Raw genomic sequence first — 15,208 nt, 5'->3', positions numbered from 1 at the left:
TCAAATTGGTGCAAATGAAAAGTGGAGCAGTTGTCTATAACAACCGATCAGATTGCAGCTTTAGTTTAAAAAAAGAGCCTTTGATTGGTTGCAATGGACAACCGCTCCACTTTTCCTTGCATCAGTTTTGAATAATCTCCCCATGACCTTTATTTAAATGGCTCCAACATAGTCCAAAAACAATAAGATAAAAGGAGTGAGGATCCCACCGGTATTACTTTAAGAGCTCAAAAAAATGTTTTGCTGAAATTTGCTCAGATTATTGCACATCTAATCTTACCTGCTTTTACATTTCAGGCAGAGGGGAAATCATTTTCCAGACAAACTGGTGTCATTACAATTTTCTTGCCATTTCAGACCTGTCAGAAAAAATAATATTCTTTGTTTTTAAGAAACAAAAAACTAATCTCCCAGATTACGAGTGCTATATATTGTTTATTTCATGTTGTTTGTTACAGCCTTTACCATATTATTAAGTCATTGGAAATGGTGTATTTTTTATTATTGCTATGTTCTGTATTCACACTTTTATTCTGGTTCCTGTTGTGCTCTTGTAAAACAAAAGCAGATCTAATTTCCTGAAGAAACATTATATAGATTCATAAGTGGCACTAGGACTTTATCCACAGAATTACAATTTGCTTGTTTACTTAAAAAAGAGATGTAAAGCGGTTTCTTGTAATTTGGCTCTTTGCAGCACAATAATAAAAAAAAATGTTCAATTTATTGGTGGGCATACATTTATTCATAATCTTTTTGAAGCGTTGGCAGACCTAAAATGTATGTGTATTTAGTAAGACAACTTCGATCCCACATATGCTAACATACAGCCTTGTACACTCCGCTGTTTGCTTGTCTCCCTTTCACTATAATGGAGTGCTTGGAATGGGATACTAGGCACCCACATTCTCCCAATTATTGGATCCCCACCATTCTAATATTTGTTTTATTTATTTCTTTCTTTATCAAAGATTTTTATTTCGAAAATGTAACAGAGCATAAAACATTACACAGAATTGCAAAAGTTTGCACACAGTGCAATACAATAAATTCAAGAAATTCACATCGTAGAAATTATTACAGAAACATAAGAACATTGGTAGGCGGTAGTCTCCCAAGCCAGCCAGCAAGGCAAAGGAAGCAAAAAAAGAAATTCAATAGTAAATAACAGTACCATTTTCACAGCGAAAGTAGTGCAATATGTTGGGAAACCAGTCCCAAAAATTTAACAATAGTGACACGTATAAGTGCAGATTTAAACGTAAAGTTACATAGACACAAGACGACAAAGGGAAACACAAACAGACAAAGCACACACAGTTTGGCTATATAAGCGTTCAATGGAGGCCATCCAACCAAAGAGGCAGATCAGCACCACCCCGGAATCCAGACCATACTGCCCAAGTTTGAACAAAAATCTCGGATTTACCACGGTCAGCAGACATCAGCTCCTCCATCCTCATAATCCCATTCAGCTCCGTTACCCATTCCTTCAAAGAAGGCCACCCTACTAGACTTCCAATGACGTGGGATTACCGTTCTAGCTGCGGTCAGAAAATGCCTAAAGACACCCCTTTTGAGGTGTTGGAGTGATCCAGGAAACATGGACAGTAATCCGACAGAAGCCGAAGTTGGCACCTCAGTGCTGAAAAGCTTGTTACCAAGATCAAAGATTTTTTCCCAAAAGGGACGGAGCTTGGGGCAATCCCACCAAATGTGCAACATAGTTCCAGGAGCCTCCCCGCACCTCCAACAACAGCAGACACATTAGGAAATATCCTATGCAACAAGGAAGGACATCGGTACCATCTGGTAAGTATCTTATAGTTTTTCTCCTCAGCAAAACAAGAAGTAGGTAACTTATAAGCCAGAAAGAAAGAAGTTTCCCAGTCCTCCTCAGAATGTCGAACCCCCATTTCCTCATCCCACGCTGTGGTGAATGTCAATTGAGAATAAGAGTATCTAGGTAGGAGGATCCCATGTAAATAGGACAACGCATGAGAAGGAGTGGAAGTCAAAGACAAATAATGTTCCAGAGGAGTCTTATCCTGTAGCAACACAAGACAATCACCCATGGAAGAGAGATATTAACGCAACTGAAAATAGGACCACCAAATTGATCGTCTCCCCGGGCAGGCCTCAGAAACAGCAGTCAGCGACAGGTTTGCCCCATCAGGCGTAAGTGTCTTAGCCAAATATCCCCCCTCCTGTCTCTCCCAACAGAGGAATGTGTCAACACCCACCACCGGAGGGAAGGAAGGGTTATCAAAAAGAGTAGTCAAAGGACCTGGACGGTGAGCAAGATCCAGAGACCCCACAATCCGCTCCCAAACTACAAGAAATTGACGTGTGCGGAAAGGCAGAGAAGACGTTGGTCGCTGGGGAGCAGTCAACCAAGGCAAAGAAGATAGTGCAAGGGAAGACATAGCCCTCTCAATGCGCACCCATTGCTTACCCGCATCTGAGTGGAACCAGTCCACCAATCTTATGAGGATCGCAGCTTGATGGTAGCGTTTAAAGTCCGGCAGACCCGCGCCCCCCTCCGGCTAAGGAAAGAAAAACGAATGCGAGGCTTAGAGGAGCCCCAGACAAATTTAGTTATGGCCCTATGCAAGGTCTGGAAGAAACACGCTGGGACTACGATAGGGACGGTCTGAAATATATTTAGGAATTTGGGCAATATGTCCATTTTAACCGCGTTAATGCGCCCAAACCACGACATGCGGTTCCCTCCATATGTCACCAATTCCCTCAATGTACGCTGTAGTATGGATGTGTAGTTCAAAGCAAACAAGTCAGACAAACTTGTGGGGATATGCACCCCAAGTATTTTATGGATTTGGATTGCCACTTAAACGGGAAAACCCGAGCGAGATGAGCAGCAAGGGGGGCATCCAGAGATACATTCAGAGCCTCTGATTTGGAGTAATTGACTTTAAAATTACTCAAATGACCAAATCGCTCAAACTCCCCCGTCAAAGATGGCAAGGAAATCATAGGAGTCGTGATGTACACAAGGAGATCATCAGCATAAAGTGCCAGTTTGTGATGTTGCGCACCAACACATATGCCATTAATGTTAGGGTTGCTCCGCAGTGCCACGGCCAGGTGTTCCATGACCAAAACGTATAATAGAGGCGAGAGTGGGCACCCTTGTCTCGTGCCATTAGTAATAGTCAAAGAGTCAGCTAAAAGACCATTAACTCGAACACGAGCTGTAGGCCCATGGTATAATGCCATAATCCTATCCACCATAGTGGTGCCAAGGCCAACCTGTGTCAAGACACTACGGAGAAACACCCAGTGCACTCTATCAAAAGCCTTTTCGGCATCGACCGAGAGTAAACACATCGGTATGTTACGTGTTTGGCAATATGACGTTAAAAGAAGGGTCTTGTTAGTATTATCCCGCGATTCTCTACCACGTACAAACCCCGCCTGATCATCCATGATCAAGCCAGGCAATAGTGGCGAAAGGCGATAGGCAAGCCGTTTCGAAAAGAGCTTTACATCTACATTAATCAACGAGATGGGCCTGAAGTTTGCGCATAACGTCGGATCTTTGCCCGGCTTTAGTAGAAGGGTAATATGAGCCACGAGGGACTGAGGCGCAAAGGCACAAGGAGAAGACACAGAATTAAAGACTTTCGTCATAAAGGGAGCCAGTTGATCTTTAAATGTGTTATAAAATTTATTATTAAACCCATCTGGTCCTGGACTTTTGCCCAAGGGAGAGTCTCCAATTGCACGCTCCATTTCCGATTCCAAGAAATCCTCCTCAAGTCCCAAAGCCTCCCCATTCCCTATGGCAACGCAGTGTCATGTACATAACGTTCAATTTTATTCCGTAACGCCTCAGCCTGCATGTCATGAAAATGGCCTTTGAGATTATATAAGGCCGAGTAATATTGTCTGAAGCAATCAGTAATGCCAACCGGATCATGAACCTCGCCGCCAGTGGGCGATGTAATTTTACGAATGTGTGACGCTTGTGTACAGGGATGCAATATCCTTGCCAGGGACCTGCCACATTTGTCTGCAAATTCGTAAGAGTGCTTCCGCATCCGATCCCTAAACCGAGCGTGTGACTGATCTATCAGAGAACGCAATGATTCTCTCGCCGTAGTAAGTTCCGAGAAAATCTGTGAGGAAGGAACGCGTTTATGACAGGATTCCAAATCCCATATCTGAGCAAGGAGCCGCGCAATAGCTACCCCTTTTTCCCGCTTCAATCGCGCTCCATGCTGGATCAGGACTCCTCTAACTACACATTTCAATGCCTTCCACTGAAGTGGTAGTGGGGTAGATTCATGCGCGTGAACCTCAAAAAAGCCGGTAAGCGTGTCCTTAAGGGCCGACACACAGACTGTGTCGCGCAATAGGTTATCGTTTATTTTCCAAGACTGGAAATTGGGCACCGAATTAGGAAATGTAAGTGACAAAAATACAGGGGCATGATCCGACCAAACCATAGGACCCACCTCAGAGGTAGGATGCCAGGTAAGCAAGTGGTGGCTAACAAGAAAGGCGTCTAGCCGACTGTACATATTGTGTAGGGGGGAGAAATAGGTATATTCACGTACCTGAGGATGGAGAATCCTCCACACGTCAATCAATTGCATGGAATGCATCACAGTTTTCAAAGCCCCCAAGTGCGACTTAGGAACAGCCGACCTGCCCGAGGAGGTGTCAAGCCTAGAATTAAATGTCAGATTAAAATCACCTCCCACAATTAAAACGCCCTCCGAGAACTCCTCCAAATTCCTCAAACACAATCGGCACACCCAAGCCTGATCCTGATTGGGGAGGTACAAATTAGCCAAAGTGAAGATCTTATTCCGAACTGATAATTTAAGAAAAACATACCGACCAGCCGGGTCAACAAGGACATCTATGGTCTTGTGAGAAAGTGATTTGTGGATACAAATACTAGCGCCCTTGGACTTGGATTCTGGGTTGGCACTGTGGAACCAACCCGGATAATAGCGATTCGTGAACTGTGGTGTATGGCCCACCTGAAAATTAGTCTCCTGTAAGAACAAGATATGTACCCGCCCTTTGTGCATGTTATATAGTATCTGCAAGCGTTTTTCAGGGATATTAAGCCCTCTAGCATTAAAGGTACAAACTTTCAACTGTGCCATCTCCCCCGCGCTCAGGAGAATTAAGTCAACGATATGAGCCAATCAGTGACGAAAAAGACAAGACGGACAAGGGAGGGAAACCAAGACAATGAAGACGGACAAACAGGCGAAACAATCACCCACTCCTTGATCTAATCAAGGAGAAAGAAACAAACCGATATACACCGGATACAACCAGTGAGTCCCTAAGAGAAGAGGTGTCAGGACAAGGTCTAGCCAGTGCCCCGCGCCCCCCAACCCAGCAAATTGATAACATAGCTAAGAAAGATAGAAAATAAAAGGAAAAGAAACCAAGGTATTTGGCATTACATCCCAAAATAATTGACCAATGGCATACAGCATTATGAGGAACATAAAGAAACCCCTGCAAAGAACCCCATTGAATACATTCATTGTCAGCATAAATGTAAATGCAGGCAGTTAGCAATAAAGGAAAATAAAAATATAAACATTCACGTGGAAGCAGATCCTCTAGCTCAGCGGCAGCAATCGACCCCCAACAAGTGGCCCACCTGCTCTCCAGAGCATCCACCTAGAACAATAGAACGGACACAAACGGCAGTCTCTACATTAAGCACAGCTGACAGACGCCTCATATGATGGATACAAAAAATAAAATCCGACAGCAGACCGCAGAGGAGACATCGGGAAGGTATCACATCGGATCAGCATGATGACCACCATGGCGCCCCATAGGAGAAGCAGGAAAGCGACCACGCCTGCACGATCGTGGACGTGGTGGTGGAAGGGGAACATAAGGCCATCCAGGAAGAGAAGCTCTAGGCAGATGGAGAGCAGCGCAAAATTCCGGAACATTCCCGGGGTCTCGAACACTCAGCAGCGTCCCATCCCTGCGAACCTGCAGCTGAAAGGGGTGACCCCATGAATAAGGAATCTCATGCTCTCTCAGGACATCCAGCAAAGGACGCAGCACTCGGCGTTCATCCAAAGTCATCCTGGACAAATCAGACAGCAGTTGAATCTTGACCCCATTCAATAGAACCTCGCCTTTATCACGGGCCTTCCTTATGATCTGCTCCTTGAAAGAGAAGAAATGGACTCGGCAGAGAACATCTCTAGGCCTATCAGGATCCGGGTTACGAGGGCCTAGAGTCCTGTGAGCTCTATCCAGCTCCAGAGGATCATCAGCAGGGCGCTCCAGCAAGGAGTTAAACAAAGACTGTAAAGCGGGTATGAGTTGCCCAGGAGAGATATCCTCGGGAATGCCCGAAAGCCGAATATTATTACGGCGATTCCGATTTTCGTGATCCTCAGCCAGATTAAAAAGCATGTGGATCTGATGGGAGTGTTGATCCAGCCGGTCAGCATGAGAAACTTGCTGCTGGGTAACAGTTGAAATATCATCTTCCATGCGCTGCACTTGGTCAGACAATTGAGAGAGATTAGTGGTGAGTGATTGTATCTCTGATTTATAGGTTGTCTCCAGGCGGTTTACATAACGCTCCATGTCCTCTTTAGTGGGCAATGCAGATAGCTGTTGTCGCAAGCCCTGTAAATCATCCCCTAGGACGCAGAACCAACTATATGGGGAGAGAAATGAGCATCCTGATCCCTGGGAGAGGTGGTAGGCAGCAATGCAGGCCCCAGCACACAAGGGGAGGAAGAAGGAGATACCCGGATGCCATGACAGGCACCACGTGGTGAGCAGTCCAGAGCAGGGAGCGCCATGACAGCCCTAGAAGAGCACATCTCTACCCCAGCCAGCAGGGAAGGAGGCTGCCCCAGAGAACCAGAGGCCGAGGAGCGGGTACCGTCGGTACCTGATGCAGCAGCGGCGGCCGCAGATGACATCCCCTCTGTAAGTGGAGTCCCGGCACTATCTCGTCTCCCCTCCGGCGGCGCCATCTTGGAATGCGCTCCAGCAGCAGCGTCCGTGAGGAAACGCTGAATGGAGCCGGCTGAAGACATCTGCCTCGTGAAATAAGGAGTCCCAGTGGTGGCCTTGGATTTCCTGACCATCAGGTAAGTATAATTCTGCTATTTGATGTGCTTATGATCGGCTTAGGGAAGCGCAGGAACGGAGCTCTCAGGCAGCACGTCTGGTCAGCGCCATGTCCAAGCCACACCCCTCTAATATTTGTTTTATGTTCATGAACGTTCATGAATGTTCCTGACATTCAAAGCTAGGATTGTTCTGTAAAGTCAATGCACAGTTTAAGAAGATGTACTCTTGTCCAAAAGTATTGAAATATTGAATATTGAAATACACAATATGGACAAAAGTATTGGGATACGCCTCTTAGGGTATGTGCACACACACTAATTACGTCCGTAATATACGGACGTATTTCGGCCCCAAGTTCCGGACCGAACTCAGTGCAGGGAGCCGGGCTCCTAGCATCATAGTTATGTACGATGCTAGGAGTCCCTGCCTCTCTGCAGGACAACTGTCCCGTTCTGTAATCATGTTTTCAGTACGGGACAGTTGTCCTGCAGCGAGGCAGGGACTCCTAGCATCGTACATAACTATGATGCTAGGAGCCCGGCTCCCTGAACTGAGTTCGGTCCGGAACTTGCTGCCGAAATACGTCCGTATATTACGGACGTAATTAGTGTGTGTGCACATACCCTTAATCATTGGATTCATGTGTTTCATTCAGTCCCATTGCCACAGGTGTATAAAATCCAGCACCTAGCCATGCAGTCGCCTTTACAAACATTTGTGAAAGAATGGGTCGTTCTAAAGAGCTCACTGAATTCAGGCATGGTACTGTAAGAGGATGCTATCGTTGCCACGAGTCAGTACGTGAAATTTATTTATTTTTTCCTCCAAGATATTCCACGATCAACTTCTAGTATTATTATTGCAAAGTGGAAGCGTTTATGGACCACAACAACTCAGCCATAATGGGGCAGACCACGTAGAGTTACATAGTGAGATCGCCAAGTGCTGAGGCGCATAGTGCATAAAAGTCGCCAACGCTCTTCTGACTTGATAACTCATCATTTCCTGTGGCATTAACATCAGCAGAAAAACCATTAGCTAAGGGTTTCCATGGCCGAGCAGGTGCATGCAAGCCTTACATCACCAAGCACAATGCCAAGTGTCAGATGGAGTGGTGTAAAGCACACTTCCAGTGGAGTCTGGACCACGGAAACGTGTTCTGTGGAGTGATAAATCACACTTCTATATCTGGAAGGCTGATGGATGAGTCTGGGTTTGGCGAATGCCAGGAGAAAATTACCTGCCTGACTGCATTGTGCCAACTGTAAAGTTTGGTGAAGGAGGGATAATACTATGGGGTTGTTTTTCAGGGGTTGGCCTAGGCCCCTTAGTTCCAGTGAACGGAAATCTTAATGCTTCAGCACACCAAGACATTTTGGTTAATTTTTATAACTTCATAGGAGCAGTTTACGGAAGGTGCTTTCCTGTTCCAGCAGGACTGTGCCCCATTGCATAAACCAAGTTCCATAAAGACATGGTTGGGTGAGTTTGGTGTGGAAGAACTTGACTGGTCGGCACAGAGCCCTGAACTCAACCACATTGTACACCTTTCAGATGAACTAAAACAGAGATTGCGAGCCCGACCCTCTCGTCCAACATCAGTGTCTGACCTCACAAATTCTCTTCTGGATGAATGGGCAAAAATTCGCACACAGACACACTCCAAAATCGTGTAGAAAGCCTTCCTGGAAGAATGGTAGCTGTTTTAGCTGCAAAGGGGGACCAACTTCATATTAATGCCTATGAATTTAGAATGGATTGTCGTAAAAGCTCCTGAATGAATGTGTAAGTGGCCCAATACATTTGCCCATATAGTGTACGTGGAAGAAAACAGCTGTTTAGTAGGGCTCAGAAGCGAGGGAGCACTATTTGGCTTTTGGTTCATGGATTTTACTCCGTAGCAGTTCTGTTTGGGGTTTTACTGGTGTTTGTTTATGTGGGGGATATGTAAGCTGTGCGGACTTCATCAGCGCATATTAACCCCTTTCCTCCGGAGCCATTTTCTGATTTTCACTTTTGTTTTTTCCTCCCCACATTCCAAAAGCCATAACTCTTTTATTTTTCCATCAATATTGCCGTATGAGGGCTTGTTTTTTGCGGGAAGCGTTGCAGTTTTTCACAGCACCATTTTTTGTACCATGTAATGTAGTGGGAAACGAGAAAAAAAATATATGTGGGGTGGAATAGGAAAAAGACAGCGATTCCTCAACATTTTGGGTGGTTTTGTTTTTACGGCGTTCACCCTACGGTAAAAACGGCATGTTAACTTTATTCTGCGGGTCAATACGATTACAGTGATACCAAATTTATATAGTTTTCTTTATGTTTTACTACTTTTACAAGGAAAAAACTGATTTTTTCGCCACATTCTGAGAGCCATAACATTTTTATTTTTCTGTCGATTTAGCCGTGTGAGGGCTTATTGTTTTGCGGGGCAAGCTGCAGTTTATATTGGTAGCATTTTGGGGTATGTGAGACTTTTTAATCACTTTTTATTTAATTTTTTGTGGGAGAAGGAAGGGACCAAAAAACAGCAATTCTGATGTTTTGAATTTTTTATTTTTTACGGCGTTCATTGTGCGGACTAAATAATGATATATTGTAATAGTTCAGACTTTTACGGACGTGTCGATACCAGTTATGTTAGCTTTTTATTTTTTTTACATTGTGCTTGAGAGGAGAATGGGAAAAGGTTTTTATTTTGAGCTTTTAATTTTTTTTATTTTTTTAATTTGTTAACAAAAACGTTATTTCACTGTTTTTCACTTTTTTTACTTGTCTCCCTACGGGACTTTAACCAGCAGTATTGCAGTATATCGCGATTCTGACAGTCTCCTATGAAGCCCTGCCAGAGTACAAAGATGGCGGACCTGGGGGAGCGCCGTTGAGATGTTACAGGGGGTCGCCCCCCTCTTTTTAGTAATTTAAATGCTGGGATTGCTATTGAATGCGGCATTTAACAAGTTAAACAAGCGGGATCGCACTCGAACAGGATCCCGCTCGTTACCCGGAAGTGTCGGCTGTAACACACAGCCGGCACACTCGCTCTATGGAGCAGTCTCAGCCCGTGAGCCCGCTCCATATTCCCCCACCCGGCGTGCGCCGTATATATACGGCGGATGTCGGGAAGGGGTTAAGGTTGTATAATAATGAGATAAATAATAAAAATTAATAATCCATTGATGTGTGGAATGCTTTTAACCCCTTCCCGTGGTAAACAACTTTCAGATTTTCATTTTCGTTTTTTCCTCCCCACATTCCAGAAGCCATGACATCTATATTTTTCCGTCTACATAGTACTATGAGGGCTTGATTTTTGCGGAACGAGTTGAAGTTTTTCGTAGAATCATTTATTTTGCCGTATAATGTACTAGGAAACAGGAAAAAAATTATTTGTGGGGTAGAAAATGAAAAAAACAGCGATTCCTCCATGTTTTTTTGCGCGCCGTTTTTACGGAATTCACTGCAATTAAAACAATATGTTAAATTTATTCTGTGGGTCAATATGATTATGGCGATACCAAATTTTATAATAGTTTTTTCTATATTTTATTACTTTTACATGTAAAAACCTAAGTGTAAAAAAGAAAATTTATTCTGCGTCGCCAAATTCCGAGAGCCACAACTTTTTTCGTCGATTAAGTGGTATGAGGGCTTATTTTTTGCGGCATAAGCTGTAGTTTCTAATAATACCATTTTGGTGTACATGCGGCGGTTTGATCACTTTTTATTTAATTTTTTGTGGGAGGTGAGGTGACCAAAAAATAGACATTCTGGCGTTTACAATTTATTTTTTTACGGCGTTCACCGTGCAGGTTAAATAATGATATATTGTAATAGTTCAGACTTTTGCGGACGCGGCAATACCAATTATGTGTATTTATTTAAATTTTTACTATGCTCTAGGGGGAAAAGGGGGGTTTTTTGAACTTTTAGGTTTTTTTTGTTTTTTTTTACACCAAAGAAAACTTTATTTAACTCATTTTTACTTTTTTTATTAGTCCCCCTAGGGGACTTCAACCAGCGATCGTTAGATCACTTGTACGATATACTGCAATACTAATGTATTGCAGTATATCGTGATTCTGACAGGCACCTATTAAGCCCTGCCAGAGGCAAGGCTTAATAGGTGTACAAAGATGGCGGACCTGGGGGCGTTCATTAAGCCCCCAGGCAGCCATAGCAACCATCGCCCCCCCCTTGATTGCATTGCGGGGCGCGCGATGAGCTATTAGAGGGGGTCGCCCCCCTTTTTCTGTCGATTTAAATGCTGCGGTCAGTATTAACCGCAGCATTTAACGAGTTAAACTAGCGGGATCGCGCTCAAGCGCGATGCCGCTAGTTACTCTGAAGTGTCGGCTGTAACATACAGCTGACACCGTCATCGTATGAAGCGAGCTCACTGCGTAAGCACGCTCCATACTTCCCCTACCCGACTTTGGCGTATGGATACGTCAAATGTCGGGAAGGGGTTAAGCAATCCTTTATGCACAGAACCCATAGGATAAACTAATGGACAGTCATGTGACCACTGGCATTCAGGTAACACTGTCCAGGTATATAACGGGTGAATAATAGGTTATTGAGGAGCGGAAGTTCTAAAGTATTTCTACCTACAGCATCATCTCATCATCATGTCTGTCAGTATCTGTGAGGGGGGCAGCTTTTACATTCTTCTCCCTGTCTCTGTGTTGTGTTTTTTTCATTTAACTTTATTAACAACATGACAACATCCCCTAGAGATTATACCTATTCACATAGCCCATTTTGCCCCCAATACATTGTGTGAGTGTGTGAGTGTGCATGTGCGTGTGCGTGCGTGTGTGTGAGTGTGTGTGTGTGGTGGGTCACATGGCTGATGGCATTTTTAGTCATATTCAGTAAGCCTATGGATACATTACGCAGGACTGATCTTTGGGCTATACCATTCTACCGTGACAGGGGCCTCATGCACTATAAAAAAGTTATGCGAGCAGAATTTCTAATACATGTATATTAGAATACTATATGATTTCCTATTCTACAAATAAGTAAAAAAACAAAAACAAAACTTGACAACCCCTGTAGTAATTAGTCCGTATTATACCTTTGTGACCAAATGCTTAATTTTAACTAAGAATAACATGATCTGTGGTTAACCCCTTCCCGACATTTGCCGTATTGTTACGCCATGGAAAGCTAGTGCTTCCCACAATTTGCCGTATCCATACGCCAAATGCTTGGCACCGGCTCAGAAGCTGAGCCGGTACCATCATCGCCGGATCTCAGCGGTATCTTACAGCTGACATCCGGCTGTAATTGTGGGGACCGAAATTAGCTTCGATCCCTGCAATTAACCCTTTCAATGCAGTGTTCAAACGCGGTCGCTACATTTAAGGTTTTTGCAGCTCATCGGAACCCCAGCAATGAAATTGCCGGGTGTTCCGGTGGCTGCAATACCAACCGGAGGCCTAATGCTGGCCTCCCGGTCTGCCTAGCACGGAATCCGGTCAACGTAGGTAGTGCAATGTATTAGAATAAAATTAATCAGACAGTTGGACCTTCAAGTCCCCTAGTGGGACTTGAGAAAAAGGTGTAAAAAAAAGTATAAAAAGGGTAAAAAAAAGTGAAAAAAATAAAAGTTTGAAAACAATAAATGTTTCAAGTAATAAACTAAATCACAATCGCCCTTTTTCTCTTATCAAGTCCTTTATTATTGAAAAAAATAATAAACCATACGTATTTGGTATCGCCGCGACCGTAATGACCTGAGGTATAAAAATATTATATTATTTATTGCACACGGTGAACAGCGTAAAAAAAAACTTTAAAAACTATACCAGAGTTTCTGTTTTTTGGTCACTTTGCCCTACAAATATTGGAATAAAAAGTGATCAAAAGTCGCACGTATCCAAAAATGGTACCTATAAAAACTATAGCTCGTCTCACAAAAAACAAGCCCTCATACAGCTCCGTCGACAAAAAAGTAAAAAAGTTATGGTTCTCACAACTTGGCGACAGAAAAAATCCATTCTTTTTACAAAAGTTATTTTATTGTGCAAAAAGTTGTAAAACATAAAGAAGTGCTATAAAATATGTATTGCCGGAATCGTACTGACCCGCAAAATAAAGTTGACATGTAATTTATAATGCGTGGTGAACGCTGTATAAAAGAACCTAAAAAAACTATGCCAGAATTGCGTTTTTTTTTACCTGACCTCCCAAAATATAGGATAAAAGGTGTATCCCAAAATGGTACCAATAATAACTACAGCTCGTCCCGCAAAAAAAAGCCCTCATATCACTACGTCTATGAAAAAAATAAAATTAGTTATGGCTCCAATAAGTCAGGAAATAAAAAATATGCAGTTGTGCAGCCTAAGGGGAACATTTCTTCTGTTTCAAGAGGCGATTTATCAAGGCCCTAAAATTAGGGAACCAGGAAGGGGAGGGCCCAAACATATCTGCTGGAAGCGACGGTGCCCGTATTATACCAGGATAACACTTTCCCAGCAAAATTCCCCAAACTGCAAAGGTGCGGCGTGTGGACCAAAAGGGGCATAAGAAAGGACGCCATATATCAGTGCGACACTGGCCAGTGCAGAAAGGATTGCTTCACAGCGTAATACACGTCTATGGATCATTTTATTGTTTTTTTACCCCATTATTATACCCCCTGACTATGCCCCTGATGTACTCTGCCCAGCTTACATGTACCCTCACATTATAAATGGAAACACCAGCAATACTCAAACAAATCTACTACCAAGCAAAATCTGCTCTCCAAAAGCCAAATGCCGCTCCCTCCACTCTGAACCCTACAGTGTGCCCAAACAGCAGTTTCCTTCCACATATATGGCATCGTCATACCCGGGAGAACCCTTTTAACAATTTTTGGGGTGTGTGTCTCCAGTGGCATAAGCTGGGCATGACATATTTGCCACTGAAATGGCATATCTAGGGAAAAACATCCATAGCGCATTCATTTATGGAAAAGACCTGTGGGGTGAAACTGCTTACTACACCCCTTAATAAATGCCTTTCACTCCTGAGCCTTGTGTAATATCCAGGCAAAAGATTAGGGCCATATGTAGGGTGTTTCTAAAACAGGGAAAACAACACATAATAATTAGAGAGCTGTCTTGTTATGGTGGCACAAGCTGGGCACCACATATTGGCATATCTATGGAAAAAATCCCATTTTCACTCTGCAACATCGAGTGCACACTTATTTCTACAAAACACCTGCAGGGTTAACATGCTTACTACACCCCTAGGTAAATGCATTGAGGGGTGTAGTTTCCAAAATGGGGTCACTTCTGGGGGTTTCCACTGTTTTGGTCCCACAGGCGCCCAGAAACCAATCCAGCAAAATCTGCACTCCAAATGGTGCTCCTTTCCTTCTGAGCCCTGCCGTGTGCCCAAACAGCAGTTTATGACCACATATGGGGTATTGCCGTACTCTGGATCAATTGCTTTACAATTGCTGAGTTCAGTTTTTCCTTTATTTGTTGAGAAAATGAAAAATTTTGCGCTAAAACTACGTCTTATTGAAGAAAAAGGATTGTTTTTATTTTCACTGCCCAATTCTAATAAATTCTATGAAACATCTGTGGGGTCAAAATGCTTACTACACCCCTAGATGAATTCCTCAAGGGGTGTAGTTTCCTAAATGGAGTCACTTTTTAGGGGTTTCCACTGTTTTGTCCCCTCAGGGGCTTTGCAAATGTGACATGGCCACCGCAAACCATTCCTGCTAAATGTGATCTCCAAAAGCCAAATAGCGCTCTTTCCCTTCTAAGCCCTGCCGTGTGTCCAAACAGCCGTTTATTACCACATGTGAGGTATTGTTTTACTCGGAAGAAATTGCTTTAGTCCTTGTAGAAATGAGAAAAAATTAGCTAAACCTACATTTCCTTTGAAAAAATTTCGATTTTCATTTTCAGGGCCTACTTCCAATAATTTCTGCAAAAAACCTGTGGGGTCAAAACACTCATTATACACCTAGATAATTTCCTCAATGGGTGTAGTTTCCAAAATGGGGTCACTTGTGGGGGGGGGTTTCCACTGTTTTGTCCCCTCAGGGGCTTTGTAAATGTGACATGGCCTCCGCAAACCA

At 43.5% G+C, this 15,208-nt stretch overlaps 1 long non-coding RNA gene across 2 annotated transcripts in view; it reads right to left on the bottom strand.

Annotated features, from left to right (window-relative positions):
• The window catches only part of LOC142759977 (uncharacterized), a 134,227-nt gene extending 133,872 nt beyond the window's left edge, over positions 1-355 (bottom strand). For both annotated transcript variants that reach the window (XR_012883221.1, XR_012883222.1), the window contains exon 1: positions 281-355. This is a non-coding gene — a long non-coding RNA (uncharacterized LOC142759977). The remainder of the gene's footprint in view (positions 1-280) is intronic.
• Positions 356-15,208: the final 14,853 nt, after the last annotated feature.

The sequence above is a fragment of the Rhinoderma darwinii genome, chromosome 4 (assembly GCF_050947455.1).
Source record: "Rhinoderma darwinii isolate aRhiDar2 chromosome 4, aRhiDar2.hap1, whole genome shotgun sequence".
NCBI lineage: Eukaryota > Metazoa > Chordata > Amphibia > Anura > Rhinodermatidae > Rhinoderma > Rhinoderma darwinii.
This window is presented reverse-complemented; position numbering and strand designations above follow the sequence as displayed.